The sequence below is a fragment of the Corvus hawaiiensis genome, chromosome 6 (genome assembly GCF_020740725.1).
Source record: "Corvus hawaiiensis isolate bCorHaw1 chromosome 6, bCorHaw1.pri.cur, whole genome shotgun sequence".
Classification (NCBI taxonomy): Eukaryota; Metazoa; Chordata; class Aves; order Passeriformes; family Corvidae; genus Corvus; species Corvus hawaiiensis.
The window spans coordinates 43,587,153-43,613,438 of NC_063218.1; positions in this window are offsets into that span (position 1 = coordinate 43,587,153).

A 26,286-nucleotide genomic window follows, 5' to 3' on the forward strand; every position below is an offset into this window, starting at 1 on the left:
AGTGAGGCAAGACATATGAATGTCATATAAATGAACTGGAGTGACAGACTGGACTGATTACTAGAATCCCTAGAAAAGAACAGCGGTGAAGCACGACCACCTTTTCCTTCTCCTGTGACTCAATTTTAAATACCAAGCAGCTACATTTGTGCTTTTCAAGGTTGCATATCCAGTCAGTGCATCTGTAGGCTTTGTGATGGGAACAAGGTAAAGACTCCTCAGGCAGCTTCACGCAAAGGAAGTGAAACTTTGTCCACTTTCCACCACAATGGAGAGGATCTCTCCAGAGTGCAGCTGTACAGAAAGGCTGAGGTGGATCTTAAGCAGAACATTTTCTGTTGCAGAGACTTTTATTGCAATTCTGCAATAATGTTGGAACATACTCACCTAAGGACTGTGCAAATAGACTTTTAAATGCTCTACAAGTATGCATAAGAGCATGCACCATCACAGAGTGTTTTAGGTCTATGTTGTGAGCCTTCATATACATATGTGATGTTCTGTACATATATGCGTGTATGTATGCACTGTTATCGCCATGTATTCAGTGCTTAAAACCAACAATCTCCCTGTGCAAAAATGAGATATATTCTACCTCATGACAGCAGGTAAACATTGATCAGAATGTTGGTTTCACCTACTTGACAGGCCACACCCCAAATATAGTATGACAGGCCTAAAATAAATCTATTTGGTTCAATTGCAGAATGTTTTTTCCCCTGGGACACCAAAAATGATCTCTCAGAATTGTATTAAATAATGCTCAAGTTATTTCCCTGTAGAGGATAGAAATAGAAAAATAGTGCTTAAAAGGTGATCTTCTGAACTGTATTTTATAATCTTTGTGGGTTATGATGAATTTTCACATTTTTCACCCATAGGACTACTGATGAGTCACCTCATTGTTTTGGGTGAAGACAGAACTTGTACAATTTGATTTAGTATGTTGTACAGATATATATTTTTAAACAAGTGCTTCAAATGTAATTATTAAAGCATTTGAGGAGATGCTGACTTGGTTTTTTTTACAGTTGCATAACAGAGAATATCACCTGCTCATATTGCTTTTGAAATGACAGTGGGTGCAATCTATTTCATCTCATAACTTAAAGGTCAGTCCTGATAAACTGCTGTTTGCAGGGTTCTGAGGAAAATATAATAGCAACCTCTATCCTTCTGTACCTAAAAAAATAGGAATGCCTCCAGAGACTTGGATTGCAAATTTGATTTTATATAATTAACCAAATCAAAGTAACAATGTTTTATTGAGACATTACATTGAATGGTCGTCAGAGTTGATAACTTATTTAGTAGCTTGTTAACAAATGAGCTATTCTGAGTGCCATTACTACCCTTCAATTAACTGAAGTATGCAATAAGAGTACAGTTCATGTACAAGAACACTGTTTTTAATTTTCTAATACTGCATGCATCAAGTTTCCCATCATTATATCAAAGTGCTATGCCTTTTTACTAGCATGAAAATCAATAACCTTGATAATAATTGGTGAATATTAAACATTTCAGGAGTGCATAGAAGGCCTTCAGCTTGTGATACCTTCATTTAGGTTATTTTGGCTTATTTTCTTTTCAGAGAAAGGTGACAAATTGATGAAATCAAAACATATATGTTATTCATTTCAGTCCTATCAGACCAGCGAACAGAAATACCAATGTAAAAAATGGCACAAGAGTATTACCTAGAGCTGAAAAGGCTCCTAAAACTTCTAACTACTTCAACAGGTTCTTATGGCCCCAACTCTCAAGCCTATCTTGGTCCATCTGGATGGCACTGCTTCCTTCCAGCATGTTGACCACACCACACAGCTTGATGTCAGCAAACTTGCTGGGGATGCAGTCAGTCCCGCTGTCCATGTCAATGACAAAGATGCTAAACAGCACCAGTTCCAGTCCTGATCCCTGAGGAATACTACTCATCACTCATCTCCACTTGGACACTGAGATATTGACCCTACTCTTTTCCAGAGGCAATTCCAAGGCAATTCCTTGTCTACTGGGTGGTCCATCTATTAAATCCATGTCTCTCCAGGTTAGAGGCAAGGATATCATGTGGGACAGTGTCAAATGCTCTGCACAAATCCAGGTAGACGATGTCAATCTTTCTTCCCTCATTCACTATTACTGTAACCTTGTCATAGAAGACCACCAATTTTGTCAGGCATGATTTGCCCTTAGTGAAGCCCTGTTGCCTGTCACCAGTCACCTAGTTTGCCATGTTTACCCCATCATGGATCAGTTTCCAGGGCGATCAGCTCCATGATTTTGACAGGCACTGAGGTGAGGCTGACCAGCCTATATCTTTACCCTGGTCTTCCTTATTTCTCTTTTTAAAATAGGGGTTATATTTCCCCTTCTCCAGTCAGTGAGAACTTCACTGGACTCTATGACTTTCTCAAATAGGATGGATAGTGTAGGCACTTCTTCTAACAGTTGTGTCAGGTGCCCACCATTCTGCCTTGCGGGTCAGGTAGGAGGAGTGCCCAGTTGCTGGGCTGCATGTGCTTCAAGCCTCTGCAGTCAGGCAAAGCAACACCCCACCTTCAGAGAAGCATCCTCCCCATCCTCCTTCCATGAAAGCTGCCACACCAGGTTCCCCAGGGACACCTCTTATCAGAGTGGGGATGGCTGCTGTCCTGTCAGGCCCTGGCTGTCCCTCTGCAGCAGCTCCCCATTTCAGGAAACCTCCTTGTAGGCCACAATCCCCTGCTCTGCTCTGGGGGACATTTATTTTCCTTAGCTCATTCTCTGGTATTTCTGCAAAAGGAACAAAATTTAACACTGTTATGAGTCAAATGACAAACATTGATGCGGACGAGTCTTCTACACCCTAAGAAGATAAATTTAAGGTCATGATTTTACTTACATTAATATCTAAAATGACTAATAATGGTGTATCAATCTCTGTTACTGGACCACCAGGTAAAACTGATTTGACCTGGAATCTGGAATAGAGAAATAATTCTGTCAAATGAGCCAGTGTGTGCAGTTAATTTATTCTTGATAGAAGGTGGCGGTTGACACTTGAAAAGTTGCACTAATGTAAACATAGGCAGATATGAAACCTGTTAAAATAAAAACAACCACTCAAGAGATTGGGATTTGTTTTGGTTTGGTTTGTTTGCATTTGACCTTTTTCTGTAGTATTTTTGTTTGTTTGGTTGGTTGGTTGGTTTTGTTTTCTTTTGTTTTTTTAACAGCGTTTGAAATTCAAGTTCCGCGGCCCTTTGCAACAGCTCTGTGAGTTCCATCAGCCTCCAGCACTTCCTGCATACATCATGAAGTGTGTGTTCTGCCAGAGACCCATGTAAGCTTTCCTGAAGCTGCCTCATGCCAGCAGTGGATCTGCACTCCGATATTGTCCATGAGGATATCATCTCAATTATAAGGACTTACAGGAAAAATATTTAAACCTTGTAACACTGACAAAAAAATAATGAAATTTTGGTTACTTCTATGGATTTATATTATAACCCAGCACTTTTACAAGAAAGATGAGGTGTGAACTTTAAAAGCTGCATATAACAAGGTGATTTGTAGGTGACTGAAACCTAAGATTAAGTGTGAGTTGGTGACAAATAATAAATCAGTAAGGCAGTTTTGATCTAATCGGTATTATCATAACCCTGAGCCAAAAGGGGACTATCATCAAGAAAATATGACAACTTTCTTATAATATGAGACAGTATTCTTATCATATTTGCATTTGTTTCTATTTACATAACATTTCTCTACAACATGGCTTAAGAATACTGAATCCAAACTCTTGTGCAAAATTCCACTTTTTGTGCCATAGTCATTTTGTAATTTTTTTTTTTAGTTCTAAAAATCAGTTTTGAAGGAATGCAGGGGGAGGTTGGTCTGTCTCAGGAAACGTAGACTCTTTTTGTTAGAAATCTGGTATTCTAAGAAGTAATACTCCAGTGCCTCATAAACCAGAATGCTTCGGGGCACTTTGTGTTGGATCTGTCTCAGTAAACATCAGACAACTAAAAGTTGTCATCTAAACTAGTCATCTAGTCTTCTCTTTAGTCAATGGAGAGAATAAACACCTTTAGGGAGTGATTCATCTCATTGAAGATGAGCATCTGAGACAGCTTAGACAAATTGTCTGCCTACAACGTCTAGTTCTCTCAATAATGAGAGCTTATACAACTAGCTTAGATTGAGACAATCTTCAAGACTTTTGAAACGAGACAAGACAAATCCCATGTTTCATGCCTGCTTGTAATCAAAGAAAAGAGAAGAGAAACATAACAGCAGTTAAACAGTAAATTGTTCCAGGAATAAGTTAACCAAATACTTAACAAATATTTTCAAACTCTTATTTTCAGCTGTTTACTTTTAAGTACTTGACTAGTGAAAGGAAATGTTCAGAAATACACTATTCAGCTGTTCTTAACCAACATTTGTTGAAAGATTTTGTGATGTTTACATTTCGAAGTGCAAATTCAATTTTGTTTACAGGAATTAAAATGATGTTTTTACATTTTTAAAGGGGGAAAGTATAGATTATAATGTGCATTTTGAAAAGCAGAATGGTTAGAGGAAAGGAATAAGGGTATTCCAGCAGGGTTTTGGAAACACAAATCATCAAACCATAAAACCAAAGGGAAAATATAAAAAAAATTCTATCTCCTTATGAAACCATATGCTTATAGTATAGCAAAAGATAATCACAATGATATGAGATTTGCAGTCATAATAAACATAGAATAAATCTTAGAGGATACATTAAAAAAGTAATATTTGAATACAATGCAAATTACATTGGCAGGAGAGCTGAATTAATTAAGAAACGAAGTTTGGACTTGCTAAAGCTTATGCAGTTGAACAGTGGAGATTGATTTGTAAAGCATCATCATCAGTGGTAAATTCAGGTGGCATTTCCTGTTTTCATTTAAGGTTTCTCACAGTAGTCTTTGACTATACAGATGATAGAGTGAAAGTGATAAGCTGTTTTGCTCGGTTTAAATTCTTTGAATTCATACTTTTTGATACCCACTCATCCAATATATAGATGATAAGATCTGTTCTGCAATGATGTCTAAATACTACTTGAACATAGAAGACATAGCTGAGTTTTTTATTTCATGTGGCCTTGGTTTGCCAATTGAATCTCTGTAGTTTGCTAATTCAAAAAGTGAATAGTACCTCGAGGTCAGTAAGACAATGCATGCAAATTTTAAAAGACATTTGGAAAAATTTGCAAAGAAACAGAATGCCATATCAACAATAGGCAAATTGTTTGCTGGGAATGAGGAACAAAACTACAGCTTAAGTTACAGCAGTATTCAGGATTTAACAAACACTTTCTACCTGTGCCACAGGATATTCATGTACGTACTATCATTCAGAGGTACCCAAGAATCTATGCTCTTCAACTCCTATCCCATAACCTCTCCTATATTATTCACTTCTGAATCTTGGTAAGTGCTTCACATAGTATTTAGAGTATTACTGCTCTAGGTTATGTGGAAAATCATAGCAAGTCTGCAAGAACTGTGTGCCCTCTGGGATGTTCACATTTGTCAAAGATGCAAGGTTGAAAGTAGAGGGAAAGAATATAAACACACTCCATCATCTCTTACCACCACTATCAAATGGAAGGAGGTTGAGTCTGTTCTGCAATGTTCTCACTTGTAAAATATGACTATTGACTTGTAAAATATGACTATTGTCACCAGAAGGGGACAACTCTGCAATTTAGCATTCATACTATTTTAAAAAAGTGGGAATGATAAGGACAGAATACACTTTTTTCTCTTTCTTCTTTTTTTTCTGTTGTTTGTGTGTTTGACGAAGAATATTTTTTAATCTGATGTGCTGATTAAAACTCAGGCTGAATTAATCCAAAAAAATCACGTTCATTTACATTCTTCTGTAGATTCAAACTAAGCAGTTGCTTTCATTTATTGTATCAATTGCATAGCTAATGGTGGGGAAGGCTTCATTTTAGATATGCTTAAAATTTTCTCTTTAAGACTGATTTATTCTGCCAGAGAATGTAAGGAAAAGCTATTCACAATCCCTTCAGCCTAGCATCTTGTTTCTGAAAATAGACAGTTGTGAACGCTTAGGAAAAAAAAATGTATCAGAACTGAGAAATTTATACTTTAAGACTTCCAACAACCTGGAATTTAATATCTTATGTCAAACTCTGTCTTCAACTTTGTGTTTAATAGCTCTCGATAGACATTTCTTTCATTTGTTGATTTTTTAACTTCAAAACAATAACCATAAAGCAATTCATTTTTATATTTTTTTCATTTTTGATGGTATAAATTTTAATTTGCTTAATAATTTGGACATTACCGAAGTCTCCAGTATCTACATTCAATGAATATTAATACTGTAGAGTATGTTTTGTCAGTCCAGTAATGCCCACAACCAGTTAGGTTTTATAGATCACTTCAGTAAAATTAACAGGAGCACCAATTTTCTGTCCTTGAACCATAAACAGTTATTACCTCATCAGAATAAACTCTAAATAGAGCAGAAATAGGTATTGGGTCTTAAGAAATATAATCTGGAACATAATTTGGAATCAGATATGGCAGAGGACACTTGGGTTTTGTTTTGATTCTAAATCTGTAAAATGCAGCCATACAAGGTGTCTCGCTAAGGGCACTCCTTGAAAATATGAAATGCTTTTAAACTCTCACATTGCAAATCACTGTGTAAATATAAGCAAATAAGGAGCTTTGTACTACACACATGCAAAAAATCTCAAAAGTGCTAGAGAAATGTCTGGAGGACTGTGTCCTCTGCCTGTGAACTCTGTGGTGCCTGGCCCCAGGGCCTTCCCCTGCTGCGGAGAGCCGGCCTCTGGCAGCAGTCTGTGTGTGCCTTGCTAGCAGACTGCACGACTGCAGAGAACAGCTGCAGGGAAGGAGGTGATAAATTAAAGAATTATGGTCCAGTGATTAGGTCATTAGGTCTTCCTGACAAATGGTTAGCATATTAATTGGTGGTTAAAATTAATATCTCTATTTTGGCTTCTGATAAAAAAGCTAAAGAAAACCATCTGATTGCCATTAGAGAAGACCATCTTTTGATTTAGGTACAAACACATACAATTTTGGAAGGTAATCTACAAAGCATATAAAATCCTTAATTTATTGTGGTGACTTTTAACAGTCTGTAGTATTGTCTTTCAGTGAATCAATGGAAACCTCACTGTTTGAAATCTGTGAGGGTCATCTGAAAAAGATTTTGGAAAGACATTTTATGTAGACTGGCTTCTATCTCTGGCATTCTCATTCTGACATATATAGATCTGTTAAAAAAAAAGCAAATTAAGATTTCAATTCTGCTGTGTTGGTACAGAAGAGGTCTGTGTGCAAGAAGACATCTATATATGGTTAAATGAAGAATGGGGTGCTTTCCACAGAAGCTAAAGAAAACCAAAATGGCAAAAAGGTGATCACTGTAAATGATACTGTTCCTTGAAAAATCAGAATCAGTATAAAAATAGTATATATAACAGGGTAAGATATAGTATGGAACTCAATCACACCAAACTGAATTTAAGCAAATAACATAAATATTTCTATATTTTATTTATTTAATTAATTATTTGTTTATTTTCAGTTGAAATGGACCTACAACTATCATCTATTTCAACTTCCTGACCACTTCACGGCTGAGCAAAAGTTAATCATATTACTAAGAGCATTGTTCAAGTCCCTTTTAAACTCTGTCAGGCAACTCCTTTTCATTTACAGATAGCATTTATGAAAATATTGTAGCTAATAAATTATCCCCCATTCGCCATTTCCTTAATTATATAGTATTAACTTTTCTAGGAATCAATGTCTTCCTTAAATGACTTCTACTTCTGTGAGATACTCCGGAGTGCCAATGAAAACTAAAACCTCTTCCATCTTCTGTCATAAGAGAATAATTTTAAAAAACATGTGGAAATTCCAGTCTTCCAGATTTGTTGGATGGAACAGCATTCAGGATCATTTCCTGTTCTAGCCCAATGTGCTCTAAGCTGGACACACTGGAATAGCCACAGCCAGTTCACTTCCTTGAAAATGGCAGAATATTTACTAAGAACCTCGTCAACACTTCTTTTTGTTCTTGCTTTGATTCTTATGATTATTTCAAACTAGTAACTTTTACTTGCGGTGATTAACTTTCTTCGTATTAAGATTTACTTTAAAAAGAAATTAGAAAACAAGCTTTTATCATACTGTCCATTTAAATCTCTTAGTTGAAGGAAATTCAGATAGAAAAGTAATTTTCAAAGTAGGACGCTGGGACTTTCAAACATGATTGTCATGAGAAGCCTACCTTCTGTTATCAGCAAGCACACTGCCAGCTCTGTATCTATTTAAAGGACAAATTTTGACCTTGACACCTCTATTCATGTGCATGGGAATTCTGAGGGTCTTCACAGCAGATGCAGTTTAACGGCTTATGCCAGTTTCAGCTGGGGTAGAGTTAATTTCCTTCACCGTGACTGGTATGGGGCTGTGTTTTGGATTTGTGCTGAACACAAGGCTGATAATATTAAGATGTTTTTGTCATTGCTGACCAGAGCTCACACAGAGCCAAGGCCTTTTCTGCTTTCCAGACTGCCACGGTGGTGAGGGAGTTGGGGGTGCATGGGAGGTTGGGAGGAGACACAGCCAGGACAGGTGACCCCAACTGACCAAAGGGATTTTCCAGTCCACATGATATCATGCTCAGTATGTAAAGAGGGGAGAAGAAGGAGAAAGGGGGGGTGTTTGGAGTGATGTCGTTTGTCTTCCCAAGTAATCATTCTATGTGAATACAAATTTAATTTTTTTTTTTAGTGTACACTGACTGCATCTTCTATACTTTATTGCTGCTGGTGATCAACCTGACTGTATATTTAGGCCTTACAGATGTTATTGGAGGACACAACAAGTCAAATTATTACAATAATTTGGAATCACTAGAAGTATGTAAAAAATTATCTCATCAGCATTGTTCAAAAAAAAAAAAACACACACACAAAAAAGAAAATAAGTGACTCAAAATAACATAGATGAAAAAATTCTTCTCTTATTAAAAGAGCCCACAGAGTTTAGTTCAGATTTTTGAACTCTGGATAAGTTAAGAGCAATTCTTTAAGGTCAGACACTTAGTTTTTGAATTCTGTAGAGATTCCAAGACGCTAGTTTGGGCTTCTTATGAGATATAGTCTCCATCAATAAATTATATTTACCAAGAACTATAATTTTTTATTGTGAAACAAAGACTTCTATAATTATATTTTATCGTTAGTGAATTCTATTTTAGTTTCATTACGAAAAAATTCTAAATAAAACTTTCTGGTTTTCTCTAGGAAGCTTGTGATTATAGCAATCGTTTTTTTCTTTAACAATTGTTAATTGCCCTTTTTTTCAGGGAAAAAAACCATATCAAATACTGCACTAATATATCGGGGGAAAATGAGGTAAAGCTATTTGACACTTTATCTGCTGTGGAAATGTTTTCTGTAAAATTTCTGGCATAAAAAATTTCCATTCACTGATCCATCATACATTTATTAATGTCTCTATCCCATTTTTACAGAGTCTTTTTACAAAAAGGTGTCTTTTGCTCTTACATGTCCTTCTTGAAATAAATAAGGCCCCACTTTTCTTTATGCTTTTCTTTATGAAGGAAAGAAGTCAGATGTACATCAGCACTTACTTGGCTTGCCAAGGATCAGGGATGCCTCAGACGAGCACAGAGCCGAGTCAGGGATTCTGTCTTTCTGATTGGCACATCTCTGTGACCCAAAGAGTTGTTTTGTTGTTTTCAAGACATAACCCTTGGATAAAGATAAAGGTGGGGAAATTTCTCAGCAGTAAAAAGTGTGTATGAATTTAAAAACTGAAAATATTAATTCATTCCTACTGATACAAAACCAAAGAGGCACCAGCTTCAGGCCTTCATGAATTGTGGTGCTGCTACATACTTGTGGTCATATTTTACCCAGTGCTTTTCTGTCAGTTTTATTCTGTCTTTTGGAGCCTTGTTCAGCCACAAAAAAAAAGTCAAATATGCTGGTTAAGTGGATGTGCCTTCAGTGGAGGTTGAATAGTTAGTTCAGATTGAAAGAAATAGCCTTCATTTGGGCTTTGGTGCTTTCCTATGTCCCTAAGCCCTAAGGTCTGACGTGCAAGAGAAACATAAACTGTAGATACACATAATGATGAATAGTATTTTACAGGTTATCAGTTGAGAATTTATTCTTCAAGCTCTTTTGCTTAACTCATATCTTTTCCAAGTCTCTGAATTTAAGTGAAATATTTGTAATTTTGTCTATGAATATTGTGAATATTTAAAGTAGTAAATCACCTGCTTTCCAACAGACAGTAGGAGGTCTCTGTCTCTTTAAGGAATTAATTGCATAATTAAATGTAAAATAGTCATAATATTTTTCTCAGAATGTTTAAAGAAACCCTTCCTTCCTTCCTTCCTTCCTTCCTTCCTTCCTTCCTTCCTTCCTTCCTTCCTTCCTTCCTTCCTTCCTTCCTTCCTTCCTTCCTTCCTTCCTTCCTTCCTTCCTTCCTTCCTTCCTTCCTTCCTCCCTTCCTCCCTCCCTCCCTCCCTCTCAGCAGTAGTGGCTTGGCAAATAAATTATCTAATTGATGTATACATTAACAGAGGTTCACTGAGTCAACACTGATTTCAATTACATATTGTTTTTCAAACTATATCTTCATAACACCTAGTGTTATTTTAATGCTGTATCAAAAGAGGGTTGTTTTTAAATAAATGCATGCAAACATGAGATGGCATTATCAAGCAAAACACTATGCTACAAATTTTAGGGCTGATTAGTCATTTCATAGCCCCTAGTAATAGACAGTACCAATTTTTTATTTATTTTAAACAGATGAGGTTGCTTTTTCTCCTTCCATAGAACATCTTTTTCAGAACCATTTTTACTGAGCAAGAGTATCGTGGCAATTCTTTTCCTCTTGTTTACTCCAGGGATGAAAATTGTGATTCTGAGAAGGTTGTTCTGAATTACCTTTATATTCCTATAGCTTTCTCACTCTTTTTTCAAAGTTCTCTACTAAACAAATGCAAACATTCAATTTAACTAGAAATTCTGTTGCCTCATAAGTGTGGTCCAACATTTGATTCTAGGTTAGAGGAATAAAAAAAGTATTTTTCTAAATATTTTCTTCATATTTTCTTTCTATTGTTTATTTTCATGGGTTTTTTCACTTTTACAACATTATACAATGTGAATACGAAAGTTATGTAGAACAAAAGCTGAATAACAACCTTTTATATGTCCTTTGCACCTCTATAAATGCTGACAGTAGGTGAATGCAACAGCAGCAGTTTAAACATTTGATTCTGTGAATTAGATTTTGTCTCAAAGTAAACTTTAAAAAAAAAATCCAAGGGAGCTCTGAGATCTATTGTATTTCTACCATCTTACACTCAAAAAATGTACAATATACACAAAAGTACAAAAATTTATACTTTTGTCTTCTGTTCCAGTAGAGGACGGGAAAAAAACCCCGAGCTAGCAGTCCTTTCACCATCAAAACATGAGCCACTTCTTCAAAAAAGTACTTTAAAGAATAGATAAGTGTTTTGCTGTCTTGTAAAGGTCAAAAGATAGCCTCTGCCAAGCCATACAGGAAATATTAATTCCATTATGTCTGGTTAGGGAGTCCTCACTATATTTGCACTGTTCCTCTGTATTTAATTTTCATTATTTGAGTTAACATGTTATATGATCTGCAGAAAAGTCATATTTAATGAAAAACCTTGGGTTTTGTTGGGAGTTTTTTTGTGTGTGGTGTGTTTGTGGGTTTTTTTTGTGGGTTGTTTTGGGGTTTTTTTGGGTTTTTTTGGGCGGGTTTTTTGGGTTTTCTTTGGTTTGTTGTTTTGGTTTTTTTTTTACTTCCTCATTTTGCAAGAATTTATTCTTAGAAAGAGCTTTCTTCCCATCAGATTTTTATTTTTAAGGGACTAAAAATACAGTTGATAAAAATCTATCCATCTGTGTCAATATTTCCACAACCTCTGGCTTACTTTGCAAAAGGGTTTGATATTAGCTTAACCCAAGACTTTCATAGACTCTTGTATGAAGACTCTTAGACTGAATAATTTACATGAAACACATATTTAAACATGGAATGCATAGAAAATGCAGAGAAAACAGTTGTGAGCTCCAGAATTCATGAGTCTGAAAATTTGTAAGCTCAGATAAATTTTAAGGTAAATTTGTCTCATGAGAAGATCAAGGAAGTGGTGACACTTCAAATTCTTGAAGTACTGGCTGAAAATACAAGCACTAAACACAAATAGAAATCTCATCTATCTCTAGGTAAATTTTTACACTATATAAATAGTATAAAAATGATAAATGGCTAAGGCTTTCTAAATAAATAAATCTAATAAAACAAACCCCAAACCAGGGGAAAGCACATAAGAACCTTCAACAAGCAAGAGAAAAATACATTAAAACAAAGCTCTGAAACCAATCACTGACTCATATTGTTAACTGTAACCTCATTGGAATGCCCTCAATAAAATACTAAATTGAATACCAAGAAAAGTTTGCTTCACCATCTTTCTACTTTAGAAGACCAACCAAGATACACACAGAAAGGGAAAGCTGTCAAATTAGGGTGTAGCAAGTCATTACCTCTGCTAGCCTAGATCTTTAATACAATTGCTTGCACATGGAAAGAGGCAAATACTAGTTTTGAACATTCCTTATTTCAGAATATATTGAGTGTTATTAGTTTCTAGGATCCATTTGTTCCCTGTTGAACTTTTTAACTTGTTTTGGAATGTCAGATGAATATTTTAATGCTTACAAAAACATCACTGTTAACAAAGCCAGTCTCCAAGTATGTCTCCTGAATTGTATTGATCCTATAGTTTAAATCACACAGATCACAATCTTAAGGGAATGTCTAATGTTTCATAAAAAACGTATGAAATAAAAGGTATCAGCTGCCTTGTTTCCTTCCCCAGAGCAGCCCTCACAGTGCTGTGGTTTGTATTGGCAGCTAGAAAGGCATTGATAACAAACCAGTGTTTGGGCTACTGCTGAGCAGTGCTCACACAGCATCTCTTTGCTGTCCCTCCAACTTCTGCCTCCCCATCCCACCTCTATTCCAAAGGTCAGGAGACTGGGGGGGGGGGGACAAGAGGCTGGGAGGGAACATAGCCAGAACAGCTGATCCAAACTGACCAAAGTAATACTCCATGCCATAACGTGCTCAGCAATAAAAGCTGAGAGCAAGGATGAGGAGGGGGGGCATTTGTTTTTAAGACTTTTGTCTTGCAGAGCAACTGTTACATGTACTGAGGCTCTACCTCCCATGAAGTCACTGGACAGTGCCTGCTCATGGGAAGTTGAGAATAAGTCTTCTTTTTTTCCCCTTTGTTTTGTGTGCAGCTTTGTCTTTTCTTTATTAAATTGCCATTTTCTTGACCTGTGAGTTCATTTTCATCTTATTTTCTTCTCCCCTGCCCTGCGGAGGGGGAAGTAATAGAGTGGATTGGTGGGCATGTGACAGCCACTGAAGGTCAACCCACCACAAAAACATATTACATGTTTTGTAGGAAAAGAGCTTCCTATTAAAACTTCATCCAGTTTAACGGTTTTTGAAATTGTAAGGAAAATTAATCTCTAAGGTGAATCATTAAATTTGAGTTTTGCTAGCTAGTTCATTGAATATAACACTTGTCGGATGGAGACAATGAACTTTCTTCACTGAAGTTTACAGAGTTTATGTTTCCTATCTATCACTGACAAATGCATGGGTATAACCAAATGAAGAAAATCTAATATTCACAATTTGGAAAAACTAGTTGTAGAAAGTCCAAGACAATAGCTTGGAAAAAAACTAAAGTGCTCTTCCCTCTCTCTCCACTCCCACTTTTGGATCTTTTTCATTAAAGGACTTGCCTGCATCTAATACACAAAAAACCCCCCAAAAAAACAACAACAATATTGTTTAATATCCTCTGTACCATATTGATTTCCTGTGCAAAACTAACTTAAATTCTGGGATGTTCTTCTATTCACTCAGGTTGTACTGATCACCCTATAAGTTGTATATATCCAATACTTCTTTCAGATACTTTAATTTTATTTATATGTTTATGAGTTGCTGTTGTATCTCTGATTTCTAAAAATAATAAAAATTTAGGAATACATACTTCAAATTAAATATGTGTAGCAATTAAATTCAAGTTATTTTCCATGATATTTAAACTAAGACTTGGTAGTTTTTTAATGACCTTTTTGACATTCATTATTTCAGGCTGTTGTAGAAATATGATTATAAGAATCAAAGCATAACCTGAGCATGTGCACTGTGGGTTACAGTCCTGTTTCTCCATTTCAGAAATGGTTTTGTCTTTACTAGCAGAAGTGTACTGAATATGTGTACAAATGTATCTGAACACAAAACTGTGTGCTAAATACATTTGCAACAACACATATATAATATCTATTTCAATGTCAGCGTGTAATTCTGAGGAATAAAGCCAAACTGAATGTAATACTTTTCAGTTTTATCACAAGCAAACTAGAAAGGTTTGGTGACCTCTATCAAGGCTCTGTCTGGAGGAGGTGTTTCATATGTGCTAATTAGTTTAAGATTAAAAGGTGATTTTTGTTTTTTAAAACTCCCAAAACAAGCTCATTGCCACGTATTACCAAGCATCAGTAAGCTAAAGAAGTTTCTACACCTAAGATAATGATTTGAAATTTAAAAAATGCTTTCTGAGAAATAATAGGGATGTAGCAATTTTAGGGTTTGACCCTCAATTCTGTAGTTCCAGGTTGATTATATAAATGTAAAATTTTAATGCATCTTCTTTTTAAGATTTATTTAGAAACAAACAGAAAAAAACCCTCTGCAACAAACAAGCAAATGAATAAGTAAAATCAGAATTCAAAACAGGTGCAAAACAGATAGTTTTAGACAGAGATATTTTTTTATCTCCAGAAATTTTTGTCAAGAATATTTCAAAAGTAGCTATGCTGAGCTTTGCAAGAGGTATTCAGGTCTTTGATAAACTTGTGTTCACTGAGCTTTGATAACAATAATGGTGATATTTTTGTGGTGTACATAATTAAGTGTATTTCAGAATATTTTCCTTCATTCACAGAGATATTACCCTTTAACACTTCTTTTGACACAGACATTTATAATGTTTTTTGCAGGTTTTTTTTATTTTTTGGGGGTTTTTTTTGCCAGAAGATTACATGACTCTAGTTTAAAGCTAATTAAGCACAAAACACAGAAAAAAATCATAAGATGATGGGTCTGTTTTTAAAGGCTTTGGAAAGCTTTAAAATTTGACCTTAAATGGAGGTTTAGCTCATTACTGGTCTTCAGAGCTGGATAGTTTTGAAAAACCAAGGCTGAACATGGCTTTCTTCAGTCTCTTGAAATAAATAATCCATGTCATTTTCATAGAAAGCTAGAAGTGCACAGACTAGATCTTTAAACCACCAGGTGGTGTCAGCTATTAAAGGTTACTTCAAACAGTAGCCAGTTCAAGTACTCATATCAGCTCAAGGTGTGACACACCACATCTAGCTATTCTAATCAAAATCAGAAAATCCATAAGAATGCCACACAGAAGCAAAACAAACCTGTGGTTTGTGTTGTCAAGTGAATTGTCAGCTGAGACAGTTCTGAATGCTTGTTATCCCTAACTGTTCAAATGTGTGCAATATACATTCAAAATTAGTATCAAGTTTACTCCTCTTACAATGACCTTGAAGCAGTGTCCCTCTCATTTCAGTAGTTCTCCATTACATTGCAAAAACAGAAATAAGAAAAAAAAAAACACAGTCAGCCTCTCAGAAGTAGCCTCTGGTAACAGTAAATCCCATTCTCTTATTTTTGCCACTGGATTCAGACAGCTCCCCCTTATCACTGAATGGGGAAAAAGATTACCCTTCTATTACCACTATATAAGTAAAGAATAGCAATTAACCAATTGGAGTATAACATTTATGCATGGTGGTATGCACTATTATTTATATTAGTGTGCACACCAAATATTTCTGTTTCAGAGCCTCATACAGCTTCTGTAGGGAAAATAAATAAATAATTACACAAACAAAAAAACAAACCCAAGCCTCCTAATGATATTCAAAACCTAGGGCCAGAGGTCCTGCCATCAAGAACAGAGACACAGAGGTTTCACAACTAGTCCCCAAGGACTTTGTCTGCCAAAGGGAATTCCACACATCTAGCATCACTGTAGCCATTCATTTGCCATCGTTTCTGGCCTCAGCCTTGGGGGTTGCTGCTGCCAGAAACAGGCATACAGAAAAGCCTTTCTGGAGCAGAGTGCTGAGGCTAGAGGCAGGCAAATACCCTTGGCTTTAGTTCAGCACCCAGATGGTCCCAGGGTCACTTGACAGCAGAGGGAAACCTCAATGCATCCCTCTCCTACTGATTTGGTACCAGGGCCAGCAAGAGATGCCCAGAACCTGGAGAGGGATTGTAGGTCAGCAGGAGATCATCTGAAGAAAACAACAAAGGAATTCCAGTCACTCCAGCCAGTAAGTCAGCTTCACTGGGATCCAACTTAAATGCCTCTATGCAGATGTACATAGAAACGAGAATTGGAGGAGTAGGAGATGTGTGTGCCTATAGGGCTGTGATCTTATTGACATCACAGAAACGTGGTAGAATGGCTTCTATGTCTGGACAACACAGAATTAAATCAGGCCAAGGATGTCAAGGGCAAAGCAAGAAACTTCCATAGGTACATTGGTGATAAAAGAAAGGGTAGGGAAAATGGAGGCCCTCTACAGAAGGAAACAGGACGCCTGCTTACCCAGGACAAGAAGAAAGCTTTCATAGAATCAATTAGGTTGGAAAAGACCTCTGAGATCTTGAAGGCCAGCCTGTGACCAAGCACAACCTCGTCAACCAGACCATGGCATTGAGTGCCCAGTCTTTTCTTAAATACCTCTAAAGATGGTGATTCCAGTGATTCCACCACCTCTTCGAGCAGTCCATTGCACTGTCTAATCACATTTTCTGCGAAGAAATTCCTCCTAATGCCCAACCTAAATCTCTCCTGGTGCAGCTTGAGACTATATCCTCTCATCCTGTTGCTGGTTGCTTGGGAGAAGAGGCTCACCTCCACTTGGCTACAACCTCCTGTTGGGCAGTTGAAGAGAGTGTCGGGGTCACACCTGAGCCTTCTCTGGTCCAGCTTTGAGCAACCTGGTCTAGCAGAAGGTGTACCTGTCTATGGCAACGGGGCTGGAACCAGGTGATCCTTACTGTTTCTTCCAACAAAGCCATTCTATAGTTTTGTGATTCAGTGTAAGGTGCAAGAGACACAGCTGGGCACAAAAAATCCACCATGACACTCAGGGGTGAACTAAGTGTTGCTCTGGAGGAGAGGGACTGGGCAGCAGCCCCCAGCAAGACTCCTCACAGCTTTCCCTCAACCAGCTCATCAGAGTTCTGCTGTTTACTGAGCTGTGATGGCTTAGTACATGCATGGGGTAGCACATGCAGCTCTGTCCATAGAAGGGGCAGGGGGAGATGTTGCAGGGACTGATGGTGTCCCTGGGGCCCTGATGAACTCATTCAGCCGCCTGGAAAACCCATCTTAGCCTGCACCCAGCTCTGCAGCTTAAGCTTTCTGTGAGCAGTGGGATGGCAATGTCTTTCTGTTCCTTTCCTTCTCATTAAAGCTTGAAGGGGAGAAAAATCCAAAAGGCATTGTTAAGAACTTATTTTAAATTAATAAAGATGACTTCCATACATTGAAAATGGGTCATATATCTCTAATGTTACAAATAATAGGCAGAAACAGCTACAGTAAGTGGAATAAATTTGATAACACTTTAAGTAGATTAGCCAGGGAAGAACATATTGTGTGCTTGCAAGAATGAGAATAAGAAGGCAGAGAGAGAGAGGGGAGAGTCTCAAAAGAAATTTTATGCTCAGAGCACCAGAGGCTGAACAGTAGCACTTGGAAAAATTCACATTTGTCCTTTTTAACACATTTATCTTAAGTTTTCAGTGTTATCACGCATCATGAAATTAAACTGGATTTTTTAATATTCAGTTAATATCTGATGTTATAAGAGAATAAAGAAAAGTGGGAAACATTGTGAAAGAAAAATGCCTTGTCCCAACTGCCAGTGTCCCTGCTCAAGAAGGCAGCAGCATCCTGTCACTGATGCCTAACATCTAATGCATGAAAACTATTGTAAAGGCATGGTAGGTGCTCTCTTTGTCTATATACTAATTGCAGTGCCAGGAGATGGAAAAATTCTTATTTATCTTTTTCTTTTTTGATCACTGGAATAAAACAGTCTCTACGGGAAATGATAATTCTGTACTTTTCTGCATATTTCTGACATATGGATAAATAATTAAGAAAGTGCTTCCTTTTATCAATGTCAAAAAGTTAGGAATGTCACAGGACTGCAGCTTTGAAAGATTTTTACATGAGAGTTTGTAAAAGTGCCAGATTGAAAACTTTCTCTCCACAGGGAAGAAGTAGAAAATGACAAGTCAGTTTCCACCATGTCTCTCCAAACTTCTTTAAGACTACCTTGAAAATCAACTCAGCAAGTTAAAGGACATCTCATCTGTCATTAACCATTCAGGTTTTTCACCTGTTTAGAGTCTGCCAGCCCAGCTGCTAGTCATTTAATATTGTATTTTCCATTACTAGCTGAATTTAGAATACCAACTAATTTTATCCTGCACCTATGACAGGGAAGCAATGTTTGGTACTTCTAGAATTTATTCATTATATGAATCATCAACCCTGTGCTCTTCCATTCCATAATCTGAAATAAAGGCCATTTAAAGTGCAGGTATAGGTCAACTTGTATAACCAAGTTACCATGCAGGTTCTCCCGCTCTGTAAATACCACCACTGGTAGTCAAAGTAGCTTTCTGTTCCTGCTGGTTGCTTTCTAACCTCTGCCCCTTAACTTTGCATGCTGAAAATGTCATCTTAGCAAAGCTCCCAAAATTGTTAATACTGATACAGCTGTCTTGCCAACAGCAACAGTATTGTTGCATTGAAAAGTCACTGCAGGTGAGACTGGAGGAGTCTCTTCCAAAAGATTTGCTCTTGAAAGCCGTACTTGCTGTATGCAGTTAAACCTCTTCAGTATGCCTAAAATGAAATAAAAATCCATTCAGACTCACTGTCCAGTTTTATCCTTTCCCCCAGTGTTGGCAAAGCCTTTCCACCTGTCAGACAGATGCTGCGAGCCTTTAACTCTGCAGTGGGCAATGTTAACATGCCATGCTCTGTCCAGTATAGCCGAGCCAGTGATGATACCATTGAAACATTTCACTTATCTTACAGAGGCCAGAACACTAGACATTCCCCTTAATGTTTGAGAAGTGGAAAGGAAGGATAATTCTCATACTGGACAAAACAACAGACCCCTTCATGCTTACCTGCTATCAAAAATTTTAGCAGTTGCCTATATCAGTTGAAATTTATCAAGAAAATTTTTGTTTCTACCTTCTTTGTATTGGACCAATTTGAATGCTTGCAACTGTTCACATTAGAAAAGAAAACACATAAACCCCCCAAACACTTTATCACATTATTTAACCACTTTAGTGCTTTAAAATTAAACACATAGCTGCTTCCTGGTCTTTCTGCCTAGCACTAACTACTTTCCCATCTACTTCAGCAAGATAGGTCATCCCTTTTAGCTAACATAGCACTTCAAATTAATTAAATTAAAGAAAATGAAGAAGATGCATCTGTGTGCCTCTGGTTTTTTACTCCAAAACGTTCTCCATCTATGAAACTTTAGCAGGCAGTTCTGCAGCACCAGTAGCTTGTTCATGTAGTGTTGTTTATGCTCATCAATTCCCACAGCTCCATTAGACCTCAAGTTAAGCAGAGAAGGCTATGATTTTTACCTGTTTTAATTTCTAAGAGTTGTTTTTTGTCTCCTTGTTTTTAGTTGGATTGATTGTCCTCCTGATGAAGAGCTGATTTAACAAGCACAGTAGATGTCAGATAATATTGGAGAACTGATTCACAACAGTGAGTATGTTGTTCAGATGTACCCTGGAAAACAGTTGCTTGCCCTAAAGGTTGCAAAGTTAGAAAACTATTTCCTTTACCTAAATACTAAGGGCTTTGAGTGCCAAATCAATGGCCCTGCAGCAATTTCTGAAAGAGTGGCGTACCTTGGGAAATGAGTCACCATTTAGCAAAGACTTTTGGCTAAATAAACTGTGGGATCCTCTAAAGACAATCCCCTAAAGAGGATCCCAAGAACTTCCGTAGTTAGAAGAAAAGGATCAAGTTACAAAACAGACAGGAGGACCAGACTATTTTGTTTTCTTTTTAAAGGTTGTTATGTCTTGAAACTTCAATGAGTACAACTGATTTAAAAAAAAATTATTTTTCATTGTATTACATGTCCATTGGTGTGACACTTTACAACCTCCTTTCATGCAACAGTGAAGATGAAACGGGCACCAGGACACACACACACTCCTCACTCAAACAAATGTCATATGGTAATTTGGGATATTTTTCTGGCCTTTTCTAGCAAATTAAATGTTTGTGTTTGAAGAGCTTTGTCTTTTCCAAATGAGCCATTTCCTGTTTGTTTATTCTGCAGTTAATAGTATCTATCATTAATTCAAAGAAGAGGATTATCAATAATGTCAAATCTAGCTTTCCTTAAGATAACTAATGTTTCTAGTCTGTTGCTGTCAAATCCCAAATTGACACAGAATATTTTGGTTTTAAATGTCAACAGATGATAGTGGCAGCTTCACCACATTTCCCAAAGTTCATACAGAGAGTCCAAAGTCTTAAAGGAACTCTGCAGAAAATTTTAACGCAATTGAACTATTGGGGCTTGGCTTTTAACATCCATAATTGGTGTTCCATTTGATTACTTTTTAATGAATTTCCATAAATAATAATATCCCATGGATTACAGAGCTCACAGGAAAATACTAGAGGCATTTTTTTTGAGTATTATCTACCTATCTCCATTCTGAAATAACTCTCATTTATTTTGTTCTTTTCTTCATCCTTTCTTTCTCTGCCCAAAAATACTTTCTCTCTCCTTAAAATCTGTATTTCCCTACGTTTGTATCTTTGCCCTCTTACAATACTGTATATACTGCCTTGGAAAGTCTCTGCTGTTCCTGGACATACCTCCTGCTTTTAATGTTTCCCTCTCCTAGATCTGTGATTTCATCTGACCATACGGTGCACTATATCTACTTTGAAAAACCTGATTAAAAAAAAAAAAATCAGATTTTGGTTTACAGCTGACAATAAATTACAAGTGTTTGGTTTAGATTGTTTTTTAAGCTTCATCATTAAACAATGATCTTTTGTGAATTGACAGGCTGTTCATTCTTTACTGAAGATGATTTCATCATTTGCTTTCCAACTGCCACAGAAATCCAACCAAACATCAGAATTCCCTAGGAGGTTTGCAACAGTATGGACCTGAAAGAATTTACTATTTGTAGGTCTTTCAAAATTTTATTTCTGTACCAGAGTATGGTGAAAGTCCTTTAAGGTCTGGATTTCTTAATTCTAAGCCACACCACATGAGTAGTTCAAATGCCAATGCTTAGGGACAGCCTAAACCATGAGCTCAGCACTCTCTGGCCATTTACCGCTCTGGGGCTGCAGATTAGGAGAGAGCTGGGGATTGTGTTGACCGGTTTTTTCAGGCTGACATACATGGCAAAGAAGCCAGGGGAATTTCCAAAAGTAACTTCTTATCACTGTCGAAAAACTGAACCAAACCAAACAAACAAAACCCCTGGACAAAAACTAAAACAAAAACCCAAAACCATTAGCACACTCCTGAAATTATTTTGAGGGTCTTTTTGAAATCAGCATTTTTCAGTACACACTCTCTTCCATATGAAAACTCTATTAAGTCAACTAAACAACAAACAAGGGCTATAGATTCAGTTCCATCATCAAAACAGATTTCTTTTGACAAATGTAATACAGCAGGGCATTTCTTTTTCAACTTCACTAGTATTCCATTCTGTTGAGCGTTCAACGTAATAAAATGCTCAACCTTGTGATGAAAACATAGATTACAACACTCAGAGAACATATGGATCAAACAAACACTGGTGCTCCAAAACAGCTGTATAAATGAAATGAAGCATGCTGAAAGTTTGGGTTGTTGACAGATATTGATAGATGTTAGAGATCGGGGAGCTCATCTGAAATTTATCTAGACTATGCAAACAACCACATCTAAACCAGCAGAAATGATGTGTTGAAACTTCCATTAATTTTCCAAATGTCAGAGGAGCTGAAGCTTAAATGCTTTCCCGTTCAGCTGGCACCAGTAAGGTAATAGGTGCTTCTCTATTTAGCAAAAAAATCCAAACATACAAACAAACTAGCTAAAACTCAGTAGACTTTTTCAAACCCCAACAAAATTAGTCTATATGATGACTGTTGCTTACCCATTTCACACTCTCAGGTTATTTACTTTCTGTAAAATTCAAGGTTTACCTTGAGTTTTACAAAATTGTATCATTTTAAGTCAATAAGTTCCTGAACTTCAGAATTGTTTTTACAAGGTCAAAAAATCATTGATGGCAACAAGAAAAATTGATATAACTGGACTTTGTAGAGCTCTACTGAAATGAGCATTTCATTATAGTCTTTCCAATCAAACTGAAAAAAACTTTCATGTAGTAGTGTTTAAACATTGGTCACACTGTATGAAAATTATTTCTGTGGAAATCAGCTTTCTGTCACATATAAATTAAACTTGTAATTTTCTTGTAATTTGCTCTACAGCACCTCAATACTTCCTTGGCAAATAAAACTGACCTGGTGAACTCTAAAATTCCTTATCAGGAGAGAAAATCTTCCTGTGGTACAGGAGGCCTAGTGTTCCCTTTCCAAATCAAAATCAGAGGAGGAGACTTGTAATTATGTGTCTTCTTCTGAGCGACTGAAAGAAATTAAGAAATGCATAAAAATGGTCTTAAGGAAAATAAAAGAACTTTTTGAGCTTATCAAGCCTAAGGCTCAGTAACAGTGTCTGTGTATATCACATCTGCTAAACTTAAACAGTTGCCATGCTCTTTTTTAATTTTTGTCAAGCAGAGACCAAATTAGTATATGAAAACAGGCAGAGATATCATGTAATTTTTGTTTTGTTCAATTTAAACAGTTTTACTACCATTTTTCACTCCATTCTCATTTCAGGGAAAATTAATATTTATTAATATGGGAAATTAGTCTGACCAATAACAGATTTAGGTGTTGGAGTAGTTTTTTTCTGAACAGCATCAGCACAAGAAAAGAGAAGCATATTGCAAATGTACAGTGTGGCAGTTCCCTTGCTTTAACTTGCCTTACTTCTCAGTGAGCTTGCACAATGTACATCAGTGACAGAGCTAAGGGTTGTATAATAAACAGGTTTACACAGAATGTCAGCTAAAGCATTATGAAGCACGTGAGGCGGGCAAGCATAAAAATGTAACAGTAACTTTCCATCAAAAATGACCATGAAAATAAATAGAAAATTATGCACATGTGGAAAGAACTATTTACTTTTCATATATATATAAACAGGCTCTATCTCATTCCATGATAATTCCTAGGGAAAGATAATGCTGAATTTGAAACTGTAACTTGTTAGAATTGTAAGATTTCAGTTATTCTAATAACAAATTCTTGGTTCTAATTCTATATCACTTTTACTATCCAGTCATTGAGAAAATGGAATTCAATGCCTTGTTGAAATAGATGGAGAAAAAACTTGTGCCTTTCTTTTCTTTGATTTTTTTTTTTCTTTTTTAATATTTTTTAAATCAACTTTTCTTTTTTGATTCCTGTGTTTTCAATAGAGGCAATGAATTTTATTTCATGATTTCTGCAGTCAATTACTGGCACCTTATTGCTTTGATTTAAATGAGAAATTCCTTTGGCTGAGCTGAGCCAAAGCCAGAGCAAAGCACTATTTTCTGACTTCACAGAGAGCAGGAGAGGGGAATTCTGTGATTCACAGCGTAGCACTGACACTTATGTACTTTTTGAGGGCCAGGTTCTCTTGAGAAGGTGTCAGTCTGAAGGTGTCTGCCTGGCTTGTTCCTTCTGTGTGCAGAGCTGTGAAGTGACCCCTTCTGTCCCCTTGTGTGTCACTGCTGGAGTGTTTGTGCAGCCAGTGCCCCGATCCCTCAGGAGGAGGTGGCTGCACAGCCATGGGAGCAGTCACAGCCTGGCCGGGCTGCTCAGTGTTGGAGCCAAATTTGCTGTCACCAAAACAGAAGCTTTATTACAAGTCCAATCTCTACAGCTTCTCGAGAGTCTCCCAATGGTTTATGACAGACAACTGCTTCTGAGCTCCTGTCAGGAGATGTGCTATAAATAACTTGACAGCTAAATGGTGCCTGAAGAAGAGGAGAAATGGGTTAGGAGGATTTTAAAGATTTAGAATTACTTTAGAGATCCAAGAAAGATTCTGATTTTTGAGATTTCTATGTAGGCTGCTTTAAGATTCCAAGGAATAAAAATAATGGAGAGAAGATCCTTCTCTGCTTGGCTGACTAGAGCCAAGCAATTCCAAAAAGTGAGGTATTATTGTAATGACAATCTTGAAAAGGGAAAGAAGTAGATACTGAATATCTTGAATTTAGGTTATCTTGTAAGGCACTTTACAAAAAGAAAAGGCAAAACAAACAAGCAAAAAATCTAGGAAATGTTCTTGTAAGAATATTACTAAAAATTGTATTTACTTAATAAATACATTAATATGGTTATACATATAATATCATAATGGTCTTGTTTTCATTCAGTTTCAGCCAACATTACCAGATCCTCAGGTGTCAATGGATATTGAAATTTCCAGACATAACCAAGAGGTCTGTGGGCATTGCTGTTCAAAAAGGGTCAGAACTTATTAGTCTATGTCCTGTTTAATATCAAATATTGATGCTTCAAATGTTTTGTCTCTTACAAACTTTGAGCTTGATTTATTTAGAAATAAATAATGTATATAACAATTCTGGGAGGAAATTAAATTCTGGTCATGCTATTTATTAAAATTTTAGTGACTACAAGGTTAGCAAGTTTGTAGACTTATTTTCCTTGAGAATTTCCAATTCCTTCTGAGCTGGTGATGTAGGGAACAAAAGTGAATTCGGAATAACAGTAGGATTTTAAGTAGAAATACAGCAAGCCTTAAACAATTGTTATTCCAAAAATATGGTGACTTCAGCTTCAGGAATGCTAGTGTTGCCAGAATTTCACCAATGATTCCATTTAGGCTATGAAACAGGGCAATGAAAATTCCATGTGATAAAGCACAGGACACATTTTCTGCCAAAAAAAGCTGGAAGAAATTCCTGAATTGCCTGCTGTGGACTTTTCTACTGCACAGACCAATATGTTTCCACTTAACTGTCCCTGATACTGAAATATTCAGAAAAGTATCCAGGCTTGAAAAGACCTGAAAAGGTGCTGCATCCACTACTTCTCTTTGTAGATATTGCAAAATTTAATAGCCATTGTTGTGAAAAGTGCACGCACTAATTTGGAATGTGTGTCTCAACAATCGGAAGTGTTGGTTCCTGTAGTGCCTTTCTTTTCTAAACAAACTGATTCATGTCAGCATCAAGACAGCGTGAAGAAATGAATGAGCATATCCTAAGGGAAAGATGATTATTATTCATCAGTACGCAGAGCTACTGATTAATATTTCATGGGTATCACTCAGACTATGGAAGTGAAGAAAGTCATAACCCATATCAGATATATTGGTAAAAAAAATCCAGGCCAATTATTATTATTATTATTATTATTATTATTATTTTAAACATAACATTTTTCTCATGCTACTTAGACTGCTCAGAGAGATATATAATTTCTTTGATTTTATAGCCACAATCAGATAAAAATATGGCTGTCACATTTTTACAGGCAGAAAGAGTGAATCAAAGCAATCCATGAAGATGAACAATAATTTAAAAAAATTAAAGAAAGATTTTGCAGCAGATTTCCACCTCTAACTCTGACCCAGAAAAAATTAAAATGTGAAATAACTCTAGTATGAAAATTAGATGACTTTTATGCAATTAATTTAGTAGCATTCTATTTCTTAGTGTCAAAATTTATACAAGTTTTCTCAAATTAACTCATGCAAAATCTCTTGGGCAAATTGATTTGAAAAATAAACTCAAGGGCAATTTTTTTGACACATCATGGACTGTTTGTTCTATTTCTCAAGTACTTGATAAAAAATAAAACTAGAAAATAGGTGACATGGTG